The following is a 21,720-nucleotide window of genomic DNA, read 5'->3' on the forward strand; positions in this document are numbered from 1 at the left end:
CCCCCGGGTCTGGTGAGGGGCTGCACTGGCAGCGATAGGGGGGAGACAGAGACGCTCTCTGATTTTAAAACCGATCCGATTACCACAAGGTTATGCTGAGAAGCACAGCGTTTCAGACAGAAAGTGGGGACAAGAGTCCAGGTGTTTTCCCAAGGCCTGCCATGAAGATTTCTTTATGTTCTTGTATATCTTATGGCCATCTCTGTGAACAGACAGCTCTCGCGTGTAATCAGGTCAATCAATAACTAACCCCACCCCCCAGTTAATTGATTGAGCCGGTCACAACCATAATCAGGCTTCCGAGAAAACAAATTAGAATTTAATAACTAAATAAAAGAAGGGACTTCTTTTAAACAAGCAAAAATAAGATCGTTATACTTGAACACAGCCCCTCACTTGAACACCCAGAATTTCAAAAACATGAAATGTGAGCCAAGGGCTGAATTTCGCAGTTTGGGCTCTTATCAATTTAATAATTCAAGGTTTTTTTTCCTCTCTTTTTCATCGCTGTCTGGCTCAGGTTTAGTTCACATGCCAGGTCCACCGGTGGGATGTGTCACATCAACCAGCAATCACTTTGCTTTCCTTACCGCTTTTTTTTTTTTTCTTGAAAAAGAGGAACAAGAAGTGAAATTAGCTAAAGGAATCGGGCACATTCTCAAATGGTAAATACAAGAGGAGCATGAATCATCCTCTTATAGAAATGACGAGAAAGGATGGAAAAGGTAGCGGTTTGGGAGAAGCAAGTTATGTTCTACATGGCTGATTCAGCTCTCTGGACTGAAAATGAATCATCAGAATATTTAAATCATATTACCAGTATTAACACACACAAAACCCCCAAGCTCAGGAAGCCTTTGTTATGAAACGAATTTGATAATGGGTGACAAAAGAACAAAGGGACAGCTTCTAAAAACCCTGTACCCGCTCAGCATGTCCCAGCCTGCAGAACCCTCAGAGAACTGGAGTTTGCTGCAATTGCAATTGCAATGCCCTAGCCACAGCAGAGCACTGCAGAGCCTCACAACCCCAAATCCTTCAGAAACCAAAAGGCAGACTCTCCTTTACCTTCTAGAGCTTTTACACTTCAGCAGTGACATGAAATTTTTAAAGCAAAGGAATTACCCACTGAAGAGTACACGTCAAAGTGCTCATTACTCCTGAGTAGCATACCCTCAGCTGGTGATACAGACATCATGCTGGAGACCTGAGTAGGAGGTTTGACACTGGAAGCACGACTTCTCTTATCTAATTGTACCTGAGCCCAAGTTACAGCGTTAATGAAGCTGTAACACATCAGATTTCAGGCAGACTCTAGGTGGAGATAACAGAAAGGTTAAAGGATGGATGTTAAGTCCCCTTATTTTCCTTCCACCATTCTGTCTCAGCTTAGCTCAGCTGGGACAAAAAAGTGACCCATGTATCCAGGGATGTTTTCCTTCATATAGGAAAGGCAGTCAGCTCTAGGATATAGCACAGCAGAGGCAGCAAAGCAAACCACAAAACTCTTTTACATAATGAGTTGCAAAGGTTTTGTAGTGAAGTATCTTGCTCCTATAAAGTACATCTGTATATTCCATACAAGCTTTGTCACATTAAGAACTCCCAATACCAAAAGAAATGTGTCTGTTCAATAGCTGGAATCCTCACAGGGATCAAAATGACGTAGAAATCCATCTCCAAGTAATTTTTTGGTGTGTTTTTTAGTCTAAATATTTTAGCTTCCTTCTCAAGTCTCCAAATTAGTCTTTCAGCCCTAAGGAATGAAAGCTTTCATTCTCCACTAGCAAGCAAGAATCATAATGAAGATTAGCCAAAATCCTGACAAGCTATTTTTAACGAAAGCTTTTTAATAAAAGAATGTATATTCCTGAAGTAAACATGGACAGGAAAGGCAGAAAGGGAGAGTGACAGGCAGGGAGACAAACGCTTCTTTGCAAAGAAGCCTTTGAAACATCTGGAACGTTGCAGCGAAAGGTTATTTACCAGGAACGTCAGCCAGTCCCAGCACAGATGGTTCCCATTAGTGTAAGATCAAGAGACCAGCAAGGCTAAAAATACGTGTTTGCTTTTTTAGAAACTGGACTTTGTTTTCTGTACTTTAAAAATAATAATCATTCTTACGCAATTTCTGTAACTTAGAAATATTTTCTTGGAATATTGTTTGGCATGCTGGTTGGGTTGCAGGCTCTGTGCCATTGCTATTACTCACAACCTTTCCCCCTGAGGACTTTGTGATGTATCTTTTACTTAGAAATAGAAGGATGGCACATTAGGCTGAAACCGATGACTTTGTTTATAAAGTGTCAGTGACAAAATATCTGAATTACTGCTGTGGGTCAGTCTCTTGCCCAGCGTAAACGTGTGCAGCTCCCCTGGACTCCATCAGAGTACTGTACAAAGCCATCAGGGGACTGCGGGGACCACAGAGCCATTTCCCCAGCACCAGACCAGCAGCATGTACCATGCCAAGCAGTGCACCTGGCGAAGGTTGGGAGTGGAGTGCTTGTAGTCTTCCTGGTAAATCTATTTGGGAATAGCCGTCAATGGAAAAACGTTGATTTACACCAGGCAGGAATCTGGCTCAGGGAGAAGGAGAGCAGGGAACTATGTGAACAGATCCTCGCCTCTGTAACTCTAAGTGGAGAAGAGAGGTTCTGATTTCTACTGGCATTGCTTACGAGGCACATGGTCATCTACCCAGAAATACACCAGCCTTGGAGGCATTTGGGACTTAAGAAAAGCAGATCTAGCATTACCCGTCATAACACATTTTATGTTGAAAGCCCTGATGGTCAGCCAGCGGTCTCCAGCTTTGTCCAGAGCACAGGGAGAGAAAAATGTCATTCCATAGGGAAAGGTTCAAAGGTTCTCATTGACACCTAGGGTTTTGCAGCCTCAGTTCAGACTTTGAAACCAAGTCTGTCTTCTCCTTGTTAGGGTAAAGGTAGCACCTGTCATCTCTGAACCTAATGCATGGTATGGCGAGCAGTGTGGCTCAGGGGTGGATGGTAGAGGTACCGTGAGCCACAATAATAATGTGAGAAGTACAAGTGGAGAAATGTTGCCTCGACTGCACTTATTTGAAGGTCCTATGCACATTCCTCACTGCTGACTTAGCTCTGCTATTGAGGGCATGCAGCTTACTGAAGAAACGTGTTCATGGTCTGCAAAGCAAGTGGAGGTGGACTCTGGGTGGCCTCCAGGTCCACTCCTCGCCCTCCTCTCTCCCCCTCACACCTCTCTGCTGAATGACCCACTAGTATGTGGAATTGAGGTGCCTGAATCTATAGGCAATGGAGATGGAAAAGCCCAAGCAACACTGCAGTCCCCTAAGCTATGAACAGCAGTAATGCATGATTTTGGGTTTGATCACAATCCCTTCTCTCTGTAGAGGCTCAAAATGGGCACATCTGGGACAACAGTAGCTGCTACAAGTTTCCTAACTGCTGACTTCCCCCTGGGGTGGAAATGGAAGGAAAATCATTCCAGCCAACCATGTTACTTCTCAAAGAAAACGTCAGTATTTACTGTCACAGAGGGAAACCTCACTGAATAGATGGGTTTGATTTCCTTCTACACACTTTTCTTTTCTTGTCAATGTATTGCCTTTCCAATGGTAAAATACGCTTCTGCTTTGCTTTCTCAGCATGGGTTTAGCCATGGGAAGAAAAGGGAAGGGAAGGGAAGGGAAGGGGAAATGTGATTGTGATCTAATGAACAATTCTTAACTAAAAGATTTGAGCTCTCAGTGGAAAAACTGAAGAAAATTGTTCACATCTTTCCTATGGACCCCAACTGAAAAACAGATTTTGGAAGAATGCATTTGATAAAATGGTTCCCGCTGTCATTGGTCTTCCAGTGGTAACCAATCCTAAGCAGAAAAAAGCAACAGGAATGAGTTCAGCTTACTGGAACTGGCTACTAAAGCCAACATTTTTGGTTGGGAAAGAGAATTCGGGAGGGCGCCTAGGCATGCAGCACCAGCAGAGCTTGACTACCAGCCCTGGCTTGCCGGCTGTACTGTGTCCTGTCCACGACTGGCAGCAGACCCCAGACACCTCGACTGTGACCTGATGGCTCAGAAACTTTCTCCAGTAAGCCAGCAACTTTCAGAGTCTGCACACTGTGGGCAGCTCACAAAGCATCACCTGCCAATGGCATTTTTGTCTGAGTTAGAGTATCGTCAGGGACCCGGACAAACACACGAGCCAATAAAACGCAGTCATTGCCCCAAGGACCTTGACATTTAAGCCAGGGTATTTAAGCAAGGTAGTGTGACAATCAGCAAGAAAGCTAATCAGATGATTAGATGAGTGCACTCTGTCAGTTAGTTTTGAATCATTTCCTTTTTTTCGTTTGTTTTTTACGGTCAGTACTGACAGAAGAAATAATGTTTCAGAGGGGAAATATGTGATCAGTATTTCTCTCATTGAAACTTTAATATGTGGAAGATGATTTGTCAAAGAGGCTAGCTGCTAGGGGAAATGCTGTTCAGATCTATGTGCTCCTCCTGGACAGGTGATCTACAAAAATGAGTTTGTGGGACTTTATTAGTCTTTTTTTCTGAGCAGGATAGTAGAAAAAGCACCTGCCGGTGTCCTTCTGTCAGTGAAGAAACCTCGTTCCAGTAGGCTGCAATGAAAGCAGGGAACTCTCTTGTCTCCCTAAGAAAAAACAGAGGCAGCCTTAGCAGGCAGAGCAGGGGAAATCTGCCACTGCCCATGCTGAACCTCCTGTACAGAGAAAGCATTTGAGCGTGTAGGGATGATTTACGGCACCTCTCAACAGCATCAAATTCACCACAGGAAAAAAACAGAAGCAGATGCAAAAAACCTGAAAGTCAGAGCTAGCAGCAGAGTGGTGCAGAATGAGTAAATAACACCACCCTGAAGTATTCAGTGACAAATTCCAAGTCCTCTCATACACAGAGCTATTTCTTTTTGAACGCCACACTAACCATTTCTTGAAATAACATCAGCCCTCCTCCCTCAGCCCCCATCCAGGGCTATGCACCGTTCAGCAGGACTGTCAGCTTGGCAAGTGGGTGACCTTCTGTGTAATGTATAATTCAAGTATCCAATACACAAATGATGGCAGCAGAGTCAGAGAACATGCAAATTATGTCCCACATCCTGCTGTTAGTCATCCTCTTGGGGGAACTCACCCCTACAAAGCCAGTATCCCAGAACACACTGTATGTTTGCTAATCCTCACTTTCTAAATGTTTCAACAGCAGCAGAAATCTCACAGCTCTTCTCTTGAAAATCACTGTAACCTAAAACTGTGGAGTAAAATACTCGGTTCTTTCCCTAAAAATAGCAAATGAATTATCCGTATTTCATTTTACTGATGCATAACAATTAGAGGTATTACTTTAAAATATGTTACACAGAATCTTTCATCAAAGGGGATCAAAGCACTTTGCATATTAATTAAATCTCAAAATAAGACTCTGCGCTAAGCTTTATTATATGAGATAGTGAGTTTTAGGGATTCGTATGGGTGAGAGGAAATGAGGACACCTTGTGATTTACTGCCTGTGACTTGCTACATAACCTTGTAGAAGCCCTTCAGATTCTCTGTGCCTCGGTTTCTCTGTCTGTAGGAGAAAGATATATTTAACTTTGTTTTCAAAGGCTGAAAAAAAAATCCTCTGGCAAAAGTGATGCCTGATAGTTTATGTGGCAATTATAGTGCCAGGGTGTTATACGTAGGTAGAGAGAGAGATGAGCTGACAGACGTATCCAGTGGAGTCCTAAAGCTGCTCTGTCTGCCAGGCAATTTCCCGCTGCAGGAAAGGGCTACGGTAGAGGTGCCACCAGCACTCCTTCCCCCTTCCTCTTTCAAATGCTCCTGAAAGCAGAACAGAGGGCTCTGCCCCAGGCCACCTAAGCAGCACTCATTATCACAGCCCGGAGCATCTCACAGGCTTGGGAACCTGCCACTTTCACTGTGACTTTCTAAGATATCATCCACTGTTTCTATTTAACAGTTCAGTGCAGTCTAAGGATGAGATCGTCAAGGTTTTCAGGGGCTATCAACAGGAATTAGGTAACAAAGCTCCTTTAAAATTTCACTTGAGAGTGATCTACTAATTCAAGCTTCTACCAGCACTGCCCTGCTAGTGCTCTATGCGCTCGAGAAACGTTCTTCCCTTCTAGGAGAGACTGGAGGGGCAAGTCTTGCTCGTTCCTTAGTGTAGCTAGGACAAAGCAATTCATGGGGAATGGATCTAGCATCAATCTCTATCATTAATGTCATGAAAAGTCATCCCATTTTACAACACTGATTAACAGTGGCTTATGAAAAAAAGAATCAATACTAAATGTCTTGAACAAAGGTTATTTTCATTTGTACATTATTTAAACAAGTCAAGTAGAATGATAAATGCGCTTATGACTAAACCTGAACAGCTCGATGTCACGAGACCAATGATAAAATTATGAAAATCAGCAACAGAAAATCAGCCCGAGAGTCAGAGAGGATGGGCCAAGCAGCATGTGTTTCTTCGTTATCGAGTATGTGAAGAATAAACCAAAACAAACATTCAGTCCAACCTCAGGTGAGTACATGATTAGACTGGAGTGCACAGAAGTATATTCTCATCCCAAATTAGGGCAAATACCAACTTCCGTTTGCTTTTTAGCACATGAAGAAATATTTTTGAGTGATACCTGAGTGCACTGAGATGTGTTGAATTTTGTTTGCTCTCACATACCAGGGTTATAGGTCCATGTGTTGGGGGGAGGTCTGTCCTGCTACTGCCTAAAGCCTATTTATCTTGTTTAATGACTTATTGGAATTAAACTTGGTGTACCCTGCAACAGCAAAGAAGGTATTCCTGTAGGCATGCCAGTGCACTGAGGTGCTTTTTGCTCTTCTCTTAGAAACCAGAATGGCCCATATAGCACCTGGGAGGAAAGGGAATGCAGCTAGTCCCATTTTACTGGGGAGAAACGGAGCCAGTGGAAGCTGAATGACTGTGGAGGAGAGCAGCGGTCTGGGGTGAGACCAGCCTTTTTGCAACCAAACCAGTGCTCCCCCGCAGGGCTGCCCTTCCTCTTTTCTACCTGAAGCAGCGTGGCATTGCCAGCAACAAGGCCAACAGAAAAGCCACAAATGTCGCTGTGGCCTTGCTTCAGTTACGTTTGACAATTGGCAGAAAGCCACTTCCCCAGACAACGGTTGTGCACAGTTTGGGGCAGGCGCTTTCTGCAGCCTTCATGAAGAATCCCTTGGTAACGTGCTCTTGCAGAGTCCCAGTCCCTACTGGAAACAAAGGAGATATATTCAGTGACCCCATCTATTACTAGCATGATGTGACAGGGACCTCTCCCCTCTTGTCTCATCCTCATGCAAACAAGGCACAACATGACGGGCAAAACTAAAAGCCTTCAGGCTTCTGGGTTGCCACTGCCACCACTGTCAGCACTTGACAGAGCTGTTCTGAGATTTGGCTTGCTAATGTCTGAGGAGTTGAGATGAGAACGATTATGGAAATCAGAGACAAAAGTCTGGGACAAATGCTCCTGGATTGCTTCTTATGGTGCATGTTCTCATCTGCAGTCCTTTGTAATTGCAAAAAATGGTGCCTTGCAGATACCTTGAAGAGACTGGAGACAGACATATGCACCTCATCATCAGGAAGTCTGTCTTGATAGTCAGCCAAGATCCAAGGCGAGCATGCATTATTTATTATTATCATCATCGCCGCCACTAACCTAATTTCCCTAGAGATTTGACTCCAGTATAAATGCATGAAGCCATATCCTGGGGTTGTTATGCCATTTTTGTTAACCATACTGCCATACAAAACACCCCTCAGTCTTCTCTGGAAACTTTCTGCATAAGGAATGGGTTACACATTAACTAAAGTCCTCTGGACACTGCTCTGTCGTTTTTATTGTAAGCTGCACTTGAAAGCCATATGATAGGAAAGCAAGAAACTGAATGTACTGTGAAATGTCTGTGGAGACAGACTGACTACCTGGCTCCCCGCAGACATCAACTTTATTGGAGAAAAACAGAACAGCAGAAAATCAATAGCAACAAGCAAAAATTGTTTATTGTGCCAACACTGAATTACGAACCCTGAGCTTTTTGCATATTGCATGTGTAGGAACATGATGTCAACACCACTGTGCTGCAACAGGAAGCAAAAGATAAGACTTGGTGAACCATCAGCTCTTCCTGAGCACTGGCCCGTCACTATGTTTTTGTTTATGTTATGCTTTATGAAGTAGAGGTTACCAATACAAACAATCTTTTTGGCAACTTCAGCCTTTTCACAAACTGTTTTAAACTATTGCCAATACATCTTTTATTTCTAAATACTTGCCTAATTTTTAGCAAGAGGCATGTATATAAATGCTACACCACCTGCGGTTTGTAGTGTACGGTCACAATGTAGAAGTTCCATCCTTTGACTAGATGACAAAGAGAAATAGATCAGAAAATGAAAAATGATGTGCTAGTCATAATGAGTAGGCATTTCAGAATATATTTCGGGAGAAGTTATTTGTCCTAAAGATTTGTATGCCTTCTCTATAATTGTCAGATGACTATGCAAATATTAGCAGTGACATGACAACAAATGACATTAGCCCACATACGGAAATGGAGCAAAATGTAAATTTATGAACTCTTCATTTTCATTATTCATCTAAGCCTAATCACAAACACTGGGAAATATCACTGTAAAATCCAGTGAGTTCTTGTTTTTTCTTTTTTTCTGAACTGAAAATCAGGGGGCTGTTTCCTTATTCTGACAGCATACTGAATTTAGCACACACCACTCATGGTATTCTCTCATCCATGGCAGCTGAACTGAAACGTCTGAGTTTCTGGGGCACTGATGCTTGACAGCACAGAGAGCGATGCCCCATTAGGAGCATGGCGAGATCCTCTGCGCTGCTCACTGAAAGGAAAAGAAGCCGGCACAATGGAGCCACTGATTAAGGAGAACAATCATGGAGGATTTCCTATTATGCCAAGCTTCAGAGGGAAACAGTAAGCAACGTAAAGGAAATGAGTGCATTTGCTCAAAATGAAAAGGTCAGCCAGCCACAAATTTTCAGCTTTGATATACACGTAACATTTTAACTCCCTTTTTTATCACAAATTATAGCTTCCCAAGGTCTTCAGGAAGTTGACAGAGAGATTGTAAGGTTATTGGGTGGTGTGAGAACGGAACTAACTATGATTTACAAACTTGTCATTGCAGCACATCCACTTTTGTGTAATGAAGAACAAAGCAACCACCCTAACACCATCCCTTCTGCATCTTCATCATACAGTTTTAAATAACAGCTCCTGTCAGTATCAGAAAGATTCAGACCTCCCCCCCTCAAAATACCCTGCAAAGCTAGCTTAACAGAATACAACATGGACAGGCAAAAGCTGGTACTCTCCTGTGAATTGCAGACTATGTTGCAACTCTGCACAGATTCTGCCGGATGCTCATTCACACTGACATCACTCGACGTTGAATAGCAGTGACTGTAAATACAGCAATATCTTTGATACAAAATATTGTTGCATTGGAAAAAAAAAATGTACAGGACTCCTGGGCTCCATTCACAATACTTCTATTGCCTCCCTATCACAACTTAATCTCCCCCAACCTTAATTCCGTTGTTTATAAAATAGAAATAATAGCATTTAGCTTTCTGTCATGGGCCATCGTGAGAACTGGTGAATCTTCACTGAGTGTCTGAAAGATCACCAAATTAGTGTTGCCCAAACAAAAGGACTATTTCTACTGATGCAATAGTACCACTGGGATTCATATTTTAGTTGTGTCTCAGCCTCCTCAGCTTTCACACAGATCTGAAAAACAACTGTAAACTATTTGTGTTGGGTGAAAACAGATGCTGAACATGTTACGATACAGGTGTAAAGGGAGTTTTGTGTTGTTTTAGCTAGGGAAGAACACAGCACACAAAGAGTGAAACCATGGCACTACTGAAGTTAATGGGAATACTCATCGCATGTAATACAAAACAGCTCCTTGTACAGCACCTATTGTATCTCACAGAACCTCACTGAGACATAACTAAAATACAAAATCAAAAAGAATTCCAAATACTACCTCAGGACTAGACTGGTAGGACAAAATTTCAGTCTGTGGTACTTGAATATATAATGAAAAATCCATTAGTGACTCACTTTTTCTAAGGATAGAAGGCAGCATACCTTATGAGTCAGCTTTCTGCTGAGAAAAAAGTCCTACCTTCAATGGACCGGGATATATACCATTGAAAAGCATGTAATTATCAGCCATTACAATGTGGGACAGAGTAGAGAACAGGCGATGAAAAGAGCAAAAATATATGAAGGACTTAGCTCATGGAGGAACTCTCAGCATCATAAGGCTGACCTTTAAACTCAGTGAGAAATTAGAGTTGAATCAATTCATCACCTGTCTGGGAAGTTTACTGCAGACTTCTCTGGAAGTCAAAGCACACATTAACTCTGTAGCTGCAATACTAACAAGAGTTGGGTTAAAATGGGTAGGACTATTCATGTCAGCGACATGGAGAGTGGGACTGAGTGCACCCTCAGCAAGTTTGCCAACGACACCAAGCTGTGTGGTGCGGTCGACACGCTGGAGGGATGGGATGCCATCCAGAGGGACCTTGTCAGGCTTGAGAGGTGGGCCCCTGTGAACCTCATGAAGTTCAACAAGGCCAAGTGCAAGGTCCCACACACGGGTCAGTGCAATCCTAAGCACAGGCTGGGCAACGAGTGGATTGAGAGCAGCCCTGCAGAGAAGGACTTGGGGTGGTTGACAAGAAGCTCAATATGGCCCTGCAATGTGCCGCTTGCAGCCCAGGAAAGCCAACCGTTATCCTGTGCTGCCAACAAAAGAAGTGTAACCCGCAGGTCAAGGGAGGGCGATTCTCCCCCTCTGCTCTGCTCTTGTGAGACCCCACCTGGAGTACTGCATTCAGCTCTGCGGCCCCCAACATAAGGACATGGACCTGTTGGAGTGAGTCCAGAGGCGGGCCACAAGATAATCGGGGGCTGGAGCACCTCTCCTATGAAGACAGGCTGAGACAGTTGGGGTTGTTTAGCCTGGAGGAGAGAAGGCTTTGGGGAGACCTTAGAGCAGCCTGCCAGTACCTAAAGGGGGCCTAGGAAAGATGGGGAATGACTCTTTATCAGGGAGCGTAGTGAGAGGATGAGGGGTAATGGTTTTAAACTGAAAGAAGGTAGATTTAGATTAGATGTAAGGAAGAAATTCTTTACTGTGAAGGTGGTGAGGCACTGGAACAGGTTGCCCAGAGAGGCTGCGGATGCCCCATCCCTGGCAGTGTTGCAGGCCAGGTCGGATGGGGCTTTGAGCAACCTGGTCTGGTGGAAGGTGTCCCTGCCCATGGCAGGGGGGTGGAACTAGATGAGCTTTAAGGTCCCCTCCAACCCAAACCATTCTATGATTCTATGACTGGTTGCCACAGATAGATGTCTGAATCAATTAGAAAAGGAAAAAATGAGACAAAGATAAATAAACTAAATGTACTGAGAATTATCAAATTAGGATGACTGTAATGGATGAGAAAAATTTTGTATAGTGCTTCAGTCAGATAATATCTACAGATAAATGAACGCAATCATATATAAGAAGAAACATGCTGAATACTGAGAAAAAGTGATATGGGCTCTGAAACGATTTGAGGAAAGTTACTTGCATCTGTCTGAACAGAATTACATAGAGTAAATAAAGGGTGTCTCTCTTCTGTGAGCTCTGGGCTAGCAAGGTAGATTTTTCTTTTCATCTCTCATTTCAGCTCCTAAGTCTTTAGTCTAGCAAAACTCCCACTGGAGTCAATTATATCTTCCTTCAGACTTTAAACAACATATCTAATGCAAGACAAATCTTTTCTAGTTTGTAGACTTTTTCATACCTTTTGGATCTCTATAGTCATCTGCAGTAGTCACACTATGCTACATCTGCTAGCAATATACACACACATGAGTCACAGCACCCTAGAAATAAGACAGCTAAGGAGGTCAACATTTTGGAGGTTGGCATTCTTCTCTCTCATATTAGTTTTACACTAGATTAATTAATTCCATTGTCTTCAGTAAACTTCAGCATGATTTTTGTGGGGGTGAGTCAGAGAATTTGGCCCTCTACCTGGAATAATATTATCTGTGGCTTTGGATAGACACAATTCAACTGCACTGCTTTTTCACGCTTCCATTCCTCCTCATTGCTCTTGCCTAGGATATGCTGCCTACATGAGGCCATTAGGAGAGGGCATGCAGAGTTAGGCCACTTAGTAGCAGGACTTTTTCTCATGCTTTGGATAAGCTAAATGAGTTTATTAGCTACATCACTGATGACCCATAAATCTTACTAAAACTGATTGACTCCCAGGGAGAGAATGCTTCACTGAAATTCACTACTTCCCCCTTATCTGGCTGCCCCTCAGAATTTACTGTCAGTGGCAAGAGGCTCAATCACTTTCGCAATTGACAGCAAGAGGCAACAGCAAACTTTCTCCAGGCATTGCTGCTGGGAAGAAATCTTCAGTTCCAGGGGTTTCACATTCAGATTCACTACCTGTTTTGACCTATTGCCCTCTCTGGGGGAACAACATCTATCTTACCCCATTTCCTTGCCCTGCCTCAAAGACAGAGGGGACATGGGAACGCAACATCACTTACGTGAACTTTACATGGCCTCATTGGTACAACAGGACGCAACAGAAGAGGTTCCTCATTTACATAAAGCTCCACTCATGAGTCATCTCTATCTTCTACAGCTCCAACTTGTCACTCTGACGAGTCTCCGGACGGCAAGTGAACGTACTGTACCATTCGTCAGTCATATGCTCACAAACGTCGGCCTGGTATTTCAGTGCCTGCAGTGGGGAAATAGAAAAATGTAAAATGTGCACATAAAATTTCCCTGCAGTGTGGGAAAGTCGTGTGTCTAGCTTTTTGTGCGGTGGAAGGCATCTCTTCATTAATTGTTAACCCACATTATCACAAGCCAACATCTCAACTTTAAGCCTTTGCTAGCTATAGTTAATGTCCATCAGTCATCCATCAAATCTCTGTCTTCCTGGAGAAAAGTCTTATATATTAATTAACATAATGACTGACATCATTTCCCATGCAGAAAACTAAGGCCAGAGGGTTTCCTGCTCAGAACTGCTTAGAAAATTGGCTGCAGAGCTGAGAAGAGAATTGAGTGATGTCCTGTACAATAAACCAGTGGTTACCCAATCGAGAACATTTTTCTCCACGTCAGCACAAAAGGCCAACACATCTACAACAGCGGGACTAGCTATATGTCTGCTGTAACTCCCCTGAAGATAAGAATGGCTTTCAATCTTTTTAAGCTTTTAAGTTTTAGGCTTAAGGAGTTAATCTCTCTGGATACCCTACGTTCTCCGTGGAATGAGGTTACCGCTCTGAATTGCCTCTGGAGGAAACCTTTCCCTGCACTTAGGCTTGAGAGGGAATCTAGGAAAATTAGTTTCATTGGGCTAATGTTAGCCTTTGCGAATGCCCTTGTAATGAAGTTTTCATCTTCCTGACGCTATTCACACTACTGTCACTAGCAAAAAACATCCACTGATATGGAAAACGGGCAGCAGGGAAATTCCATTGAAATAAGTAGAATCGGAAACTTCTCTCTTTTTTTGCATAGGGTTGTTCCCATGATGATTTCAGGGAAGAGAGTGCATGAGTAAGAAGATGAGGAAGGAGCAGGGAAACACCAAATACTTTGAGTGTACACCCTCAAAGACTGGATAAAATTTGAAAATAGTTACCGTAGAATGGAAACATTTAGGAGAGAGAATGGAAGAAAGTGAAACACAAATGATGAGAGACTCATGTTTCAGTGCTGGAAAAAACATGATGAACAGGACAGTCATCTTTGTTTATGTGTTTGTTATACCCATACTATGAAGCCAACCAAAAAGGAAGAGGCTAAATACTGTACCACTGAACCCAACGTAATATGCCAAGGGTTATTACCTTGGGCTCAATACTGTGATAACCAAAACGTGTATATAGATTTCAGAGTCAGAACAGGCCAAAGAATTGCCCTCAACATTATAATATTGGCAACCAATATTGCAGAATGATAAAATATGAATTTCATGAGAATATGGATGTTTTCTAGGTCTTCTTACTCATAGAATCTCATCAAATGCCTGTAGATTGCACGTCAGGCAATCACAATCTGCCCATGTTTCTGACATATTCCTTTTAGTAGCCTCTGACACCAGAGATGAAAGGGTACAGACATCTTACTTTACACCATAGGATGCAGCAGAGCCAAACTACATTAACATATGGCAGCTAAGATTAATGTTTGGAAGTAGCCCAGTCTCTGAGTCAGACTGATCCTTTCCGTTCATAAACTTTAAAGTGCCAGGAAAAAAGTAAAAAAGTCCAATTAAAATAAACCCCGGCAAACTGCACTGCAGGCTTATCATCACAGCATGAGGAGGGCACTATTTTGCTCTTTCTTCTGTGAGAAGCTTGAGCAAGAAACCATGAAGTGGCCTCATAGGAGACAGGGTGAAAAGAGTCTTCTTTGGCAAGGGTGAAGTCTGGAGACTGCTAGGCCTGGATTCCTCTGAAGGCAGGGGGAGTTTTCTGTAAGTGTTTACCGGTTGCTTTGTTCAAGTCACTTTGGATTAGTGATTTCTGATTATGCACACTGTCATTTGAAAGGGAACTTTCACTTGAGCTTTGTTTCTGATGAATCAGCTCCCCAGATACATCTCCTCTTAGCTTCTGCCATAGGCTGGAGCTTCTTATCCTCACCAATAAGTTCTTGCACAAGCCTGCCTACATATCTGCTCTCATTTCTTCCCAGTTCCCTTAAGCTGGGCATTCACTTCTCAAGCAGTTTCTCTCTTCATTCTTCCATATCTTTCCACGCTTCTTTGCATGCTCTGTGTATTTACAGCATTCTCTCTCTCCATCTCCATCTCATATATGCTAGAGCCAGCACTTTGAGATAATCACTGGTTTGGAGTCTCTGGCCAAATGGCAGATTGCTGAAGTCAGCCACAAGGATAGATGCTAGATCGGATGGCAAGTCATGTGAAGTTGACCACCCAAAACTAATCCCAGTCCAAATCAGAGGCCAGATACTGAAAAATCATACCCTAACAATGACACTTCAGAAATGCTGAGCCACGGGCTCCAGGTGAAACCAACACAAGGCCAGAGATAACGACCTCTGGCTTCATTCGTTAGAGGGTTAATAAAACCTCTTTATAAAAGATTTTCTCTAGCCACGCCCTGCCTTCTGCAACAGATTCTTTAGCACTGAGAAAGCATCCCCAATCCACTGACCATCATAGGACTGCCAAGCAACCAAGAGAGAATAATGAAAACAAAAGTGTCATTTGCAGAAGAGGCAGCCTGCTAGCAAATCACAGAAGCAGCAATTAAAAATCCATATCCTCACTATGAAAAAGATGAAAAAAGAGTATGTATCTCTTGTCTGAAATGTCCCACTGGGCTTACTCAGCTCCCTGAATACTACACAGTATCTAGAGGAAACCACTGAGAAAGCTGATAAGGCAGCACAGACGAGCATGCCAAAAGTAAGTTGGTGAAGTGCTATTCACCATCTCACGCACACGGCCGGTTCCAATGGGTCAAACGATGGGTGAGAACCTTCTAAGCTGCAGTAGCATGACTGGCTGCCCACAGAGTGCTGCAGTAGGATTTGGCAAGTCTTCCAACAAAGCTTCCAGCGCCTTCTTTGAAACATTCCTCCTTGTCAAGGTTTTGGTTTGATCAACTTGTTTACTGCCTGAGGGTTTTTGTGATGGCCCACTGCTATTGAATCCTCACATAGTCATTCTCCTGAAAAATGCTGGTTTCCATGTATTGCTGGCCCCGGGATAGCATGCCCTCCTGCTAGACAGAGACCTGAGCACAGCCTGACCTTGCATTTGGACGGCTGAGCTGACTTCCACAGCTCATACCTAGGAAGAAGCCACCCATTCTGAGAAGGTCATTCTTGACGCAGCAAACCAGGCACTTAGCATCCCCAGTCCCTGCTGAGCTTTCGCACTGACTCCCCACTGAGAGCATGCCAGTGCAAGGTCTCTGGGAGAGATCCAAAATAGCACTCAGGCACCGAAGTGCAACTTATGCAGACTGCTGGCGCCTGTGCTCCTGAGAGCAACCCAGGAAAGCTCTGCCTCCCCTCCTCAGCTACGTCAGATGCTGTAAGCGCCTACAGTTTCTGGTGAAAGCTTCTTTAGGCGCCAAAAGGTCTGGTGCCTTTTTGTGCCCAGCAGCCCTGCTACTCTGGGTGGGCTGAATTCTGTCAGCTACTTCTTCTCTAAGTCCATCCAGAAATCAGGTGGGCCGTTTTGGACAGTAAGGTCTTAAGGACCTAATTTCCTAGGCACGCTGTGACTGAGTAGGACTCAAAGTACACAGCAGAAGGGAACTCTCAGGAGTGCTTATGTGCGTACAGGTATGTAACATTAGTAAGTCACAAACCCCTTCACCAGTATCCCAGTCCCAGTATCACCACTGTTTCCCAGCTAAGAGCCCAAACCAGGCACCCTATTCCAACAGAAGAAATTTTACACTCCTGGTTACAGCATGGCTCAGCTTTCAGAAGCTGGGCAGAGCACTTTTTCCTCTCTTCCCCTGAACACCCTAAAGTTTCTCACAGCACTCCCTGTTTAAAGGTCCAGAACTGGCTTCCAGAACAGTGCTTTTCAGTGCTTGGTGAGTATTTAAAGTAGAGGGGGTAGCTCATCTCCCAGGCATATTTTCACTGAGACTAATTCAGGTGTCCATGCCAAATGTGTTACTTAAACCCATAAGCAAACACTTTTTGGTCCTGTATCAGAGTTTCACAATGAGATATTCAGATGTTCCCTTCTCTTAAGTATTTCCTACCAGCTGAGGTAGGCATCTTACCACTCAGTGTACTAGCGAAGTGCACTTCAAGTCCTTAGGTTCATAACTATTCTTCTCCAGTGTACAGGGAATTTAGGCATTTAACTCACTACAGAGCATTCCCCCTTTGAGAATCAGGTGCTAATACTCAACTCTTTGTTGCTAATCCCAAATCTCTTTGAGATTTGGCCCTCTGTTTTAGTGTTCAAAGTCCTCTATTACAGGACTTTGCTCTAGTTAACTGTTAACTTGCATCTCCCTTTGGCCATGACCTGTCAAGTGTTTGCAGTCTCCTGAACTACACTAAATGCTAAATCAGACACTAGGGATGCTGTGAAAGCATGAGGTAAGCCTGTGACAGGAGCTGAAACTTCTTTGTGGAGTTCATTTCCACAGTGGAAAAAGAAACCAAGTACAAAAGTGTTCTGCTCACTGTGACTTTCCCATAGTAAATTCCTGGCATCCAAAAGTAAAGCAAACAAGCAAACAAAGAGAAATCGTATTAAAAACAGGGTAAATTTTCTAGGGACTTTAAGAGTGGTAGATTCCCCTTAGCATTGCCCACCAACGTGCTTGCCCACTGTCACAGGACAAAGAAGAGGCCACACAGCTACACAGACCCCCTTCTCCATACTCAAATATATACACACCAGCTGTAGCCAGCCCCGTGATCTATCAAATAAACAGATTATTTCTTCTGCATATTGAGCAGGAGGAAGCAAGGTGGTTGTTACGTCTTCTTAAGAAAAAAGCTCAGATACTCAATAAAGAAGGACCGTACATAGTAAGTTGAGCAGATACTAATTTATTCTACTGTCCGTTTAAAGTCCAGTCTTACAGTAATAGATGGACAGCATAACATATGTGATAATGATAAACACATACTACACTGCAACCAGCCTTAAAGCTTGCTTTTTTGTTCCCTGCTACTTGGAAAGTCCTGTCAACATGTAGCTTACTAAAATCCTAAGAGGAAGGGCTGAGCTTTCATTACTGATTATACTTAGCACAGCACTTGTATTTGAATTCTTCACCTACAGGCGCATCCTGTTCCTTCAGAAAGATTTCCTCACATGCTGTTATTTATATTTTTAAATGCTTTATAACATTTTCTCTTCATTCTCTAAAATGTTTTTTTCCTTTTCCTGAACGGCAGTTGTGTTTAATGCTTCATGCAGTCAGCGACACACCCTGCAGAATACAACACATAATCAAGTAAACACACCCTGCAAAGCAATGCGCTCACTTCAATCCCCAACCCACCCTGACACAAGTGCTACAAGGGTATCCTGTGAATAAATGCACAAGGGTAGAATGTCCTGGTGAGTACCCTGCCACACAACATCCCAAACAAAAAGCTATAGTTCAGCTGGGAGAAAACACTTCAGCAGCAGAAGGGCCGTACGTGAATAAGCACTGCACCTTCCTTAACAGTCACTGCACATTCCCAATCGATGAACGAAACCTAATTGACCTAAACGATGACTGTATGTACCCAGCTTTACCTTTAGCAAACAATGCTGCTCATGACCCAGTCACAGCCCTTACAATACATTCCCAGTGCAAGAGCTGTAGCACAAGCCAGAGGCTAACATAAAACCCAGCCGTGTGTAAGGAATCACAAACAAAATAAAAGAGGAATCATACCTGAGTGTTACAGGATGTTATACTATCCAAAACCATGCTGAACAGGTAAGGATGAACATTACACTTTTCTGGGAAAGAGGAAATTTTGAGATTACAAAACAGAGATAATCAAAATTATGAAGGATTAATATAAACTCCATTAATGTGAAGTTAAAACTAAAAGAAAAGCATATCATCTAGAAATTAAGAATATTCAGGAAACCTGGAGACAAAACATTTTACCTGCATGAACAAATTTATGGAATAAACATCCAGGAGGATCATTCAAATAAAGCACTTTTTGGCCACTTTTTTTAATAGGAAGGAGGTACCAGTTTTGTTGCTGTGAGGCATTAGTTAGGAATGCAGATAGAGTCATCCATGATCTGATTTATCTCTAAGAAAGTGAACTGGAATGAGGAAAATACTCTTTTTTTGCAAGAAGAATTATGAACACAGCATTAGGAATGAAGGGATTTGTTTGCTAATTTTAGAGCTGAAGCTGATCTTATTCTGTAGTCTTAGGTGAGTCAAAATTATCCCTCTGCTTCAGTTTCTTCATTGATACTGAAAAAATTTACTTACTGATTTCAGAGTAGCAGTTTGGCTCAATTAATGTTCCTAATGTAATCTGAAGATAAACAATAGATAGTTTTAGAGCTACTGTGTCAGGAAAATGTTAGTTTATTTCTCATGTGAAACAGTTAACTTTTAAAGCAGTTGTCACTATCAGTTTACTCATTCCAGTTCTAATGATGTGACAACCACCTCGAATAAACCCGTGCTTTTAGTTCCCATTCTAATACACAACATGATCTAAGCAGCCAGCAGCCGCACCCAGCTGGACTGCAGACAAATTCCTGTTCTTATCTCAGGCTCACTAGAAGCCTTATGTAATTAAACAATATTGTGACGAGGGTCTTATCTCAGGGCATTAACTTCTTCTTCCCTTGGCAAGGATGTAAGTGAGCTGGACCCAACTGGAAAGCTGTCCTGGCACTGCTCTGAGCCCATTACTTTCTTCAGTTTGACCTTTTAGTTGCAAATAAAATCTTCACAATGTGAGCTCTCACTGTGTTGTGTTCTTGGGCCTCAAGCCTGCAAAAGGAACGACTCTTCAAGGCCACCTCAAGATTTGTCTACTGTACAAGTGAAGTGCTTTTGTAACGACTTCGGTGCTCTCTTGGCTCCTGAGAGAGCTGATGCCTTTGCACAAGGCAGTTAATAATAGCTAATGATATCGGGGCCTTGCCAGGAGCCTAGACGAGCACTTGGTTGTGTAACTCTAACTTGATAGGCACTGTTTTGTTTTGTTTTGTTTTTTTCCGCTACAGATAGTACCCGCTGGCTATGCCTATGTAATTGGTTTGACCTCATGAGAGATGAGAATTGTCTCATTAATTTCAGTTGGTTGTTCAGTTTTGGAGCACAATGCAAAGTGCAGCAGGATTTCGTGGCTGATCAGTTAGCAATCTGCTGAATATGCTTGCACAATGCGGTCGGATAATTTAGATGTCTGAGATAAAAAAAACAATTAGGTATTTTTATCTATTCCCTGGGGGCTTCTGAGGGTTTCTGCCTTGGTATCTCATCCTCAGGATTCCTCCAGTTTAGTTTTGAATATTCCCAGCGTGAATTATTATCTCTTCCTTTGAAAGGCTATGGCATTGAATAACAGCTCTGACTCTTTGGTAGTTTTTCTCTGCTTGTTTCAATCTGAATTTCTTTTTTTATTCAGGTATGGGCCTAGTTTCTGGGTGAAAGGAACAAATGGAAAGATCTGGATCTCTTAAGTACAGAGATTATGACAGCAGGAGGAAGAGGAAGAAATCTGCAGAATCAATTAGAAAAGCAGTATATTGCACACAGCATACTTAGATTGCTGTCATTTCCCTTTTTCTCTTGCCCTGCTTTAAGGCTTAAAAGGCAAGAGTAGCGGTATTTTGTTCCTGCACTGGAATCTAACATGCACCATATGTGAGTGACAGCACTTCTTAATGTAGCAGTGGTCACGCTACCTGCAGCAGAAAGTCCCTGACTGATGCTATTAGCTGGTGACATTATTCAGGGAAGGACCCAGGGTGGTGTATGGAGCAGTGCAGGATTAGCCATGTGCATTGCATTAAACCTGGCAGGGATGCAGTCAGACAAATGCATTCAGGCAAAATGGCAAGAATGGGGAAACATCTTGCCTAAAAAACGGGGAGTTTTTTCTTATTTTAATTCCTTGGCCTCCAATAAAGCTGCAAAAAGATTTTCAAGAGCAAGTGAAAGAGCCATGCTGCCACCAAAGGAGTTCATCCTCTACCAGGGAGGGCTGCGTGGGGGTGCACATCTCAACGGTGCAGGGGTGCTCCTCCTTCCTTTACGGTCATGTTGAAGCATGAGACTTTTCCCAGTCTGTCACCGTGGCTTGACTCTGTCTCCAGGCAGAGAAAGGACCACGCTGTAGTCACAAACATAAGCTGTTACTATTGCGATGCTGAGAACGCAAGAGATGCCCGACAAAACCTGAAACACGGCACCTGCGCGAGCCGCCACGCTCCGGCCTGCAGGCCCGGGCAGTCCCGCTGGATCGGCTGACGCTGCCCGTGTCTGCGGGCAGCTCACGAGTGCTGCGGAGGAGCCGGCACACTCCCAACGCGCCTTGCTAAGGCGGGCAGCGACCGGCGGCCAGCCAGCCGCACAGGGCTGAGCCCGCTCTGCCGGGCAGGATGACCTCTGGGCAGCCCCCGAGGCCAGCAGCCCTGTGGCTGTGGGGCAGCAGGTGCTGCCAGGGCCTGGACAGGCGCCGAAAAGGGCCGCGGGGCACCGACAGGGCCCTTGGGGTGCCGCGGGCACCGAGACGGGCCGCTGAGGGGGCCGCCGGGGCAAGGGAGTGCCGGCGGGGGCCGCGGGGGACTGAGGAGACCACCACGGGGTGCTGGCAGGGCACGCCACGGGGCATCGGGGGGGGTGGGCCCTCACGGCCGCGGGGCGCCGAGGGGACCCCGGAGGCCACGGGGGTGCCGTGAGGAGCTCAGCTGGGCCCCGGGGTGCTGCCGAGGCGGCGGGCTGGGCCGCGGTGGGGCAGGCGAGGCCCGCGGGGTGCGGGGGGGGGGGGGGCCGGCCGCAGCCCTCGGCCCCGCCGGCCCGGAGGCCGCCGGTCCCGCCGCTGCCCGTAACCCGGCGGCGGAAGCGGCGGCC

The 21,720-nt window shown here is 44.1% G+C and overlaps 1 long non-coding RNA gene across 4 annotated transcripts; it reads right to left on the reverse strand.

Moving 5' to 3' along the window:
• Window positions 1–293: 293 nt before the first annotated feature.
• Window positions 294–21,635, reverse strand: LOC115334343. 4 transcript variants are annotated; one of them, XR_005931160.1, is made up of 5 exons: window positions 20,843–21,635; window positions 18,556–18,623; window positions 17,947–18,099; window positions 12,676–12,872; window positions 294–606 (listed from the first exon to the last, which is right to left on the reverse strand). It is a non-coding gene; the product is annotated as an uncharacterized LOC115334343 (long non-coding RNA). The 4 variants fall into 4 exon arrangements; XR_003921091.2 differs by lacking the exons at window positions 294–606; window positions 12,676–12,872 and having other exon boundaries at window positions 17,698–18,099; window positions 20,843–20,980; window positions 21,060–21,635; XR_003921092.2 differs by lacking the exons at window positions 294–606; window positions 12,676–12,872 and adding an exon at window positions 18,778–18,929 and having other exon boundaries at window positions 17,698–18,099.
• Between the last annotated feature and the right edge of the window lie 85 nt (window positions 21,636–21,720).

This window comes from Aquila chrysaetos, chromosome 22, assembly GCF_900496995.4.
Source record: "Aquila chrysaetos chrysaetos chromosome 22, bAquChr1.4, whole genome shotgun sequence".
NCBI lineage: Eukaryota > Metazoa > Chordata > Aves > Accipitriformes > Accipitridae > Aquila > Aquila chrysaetos.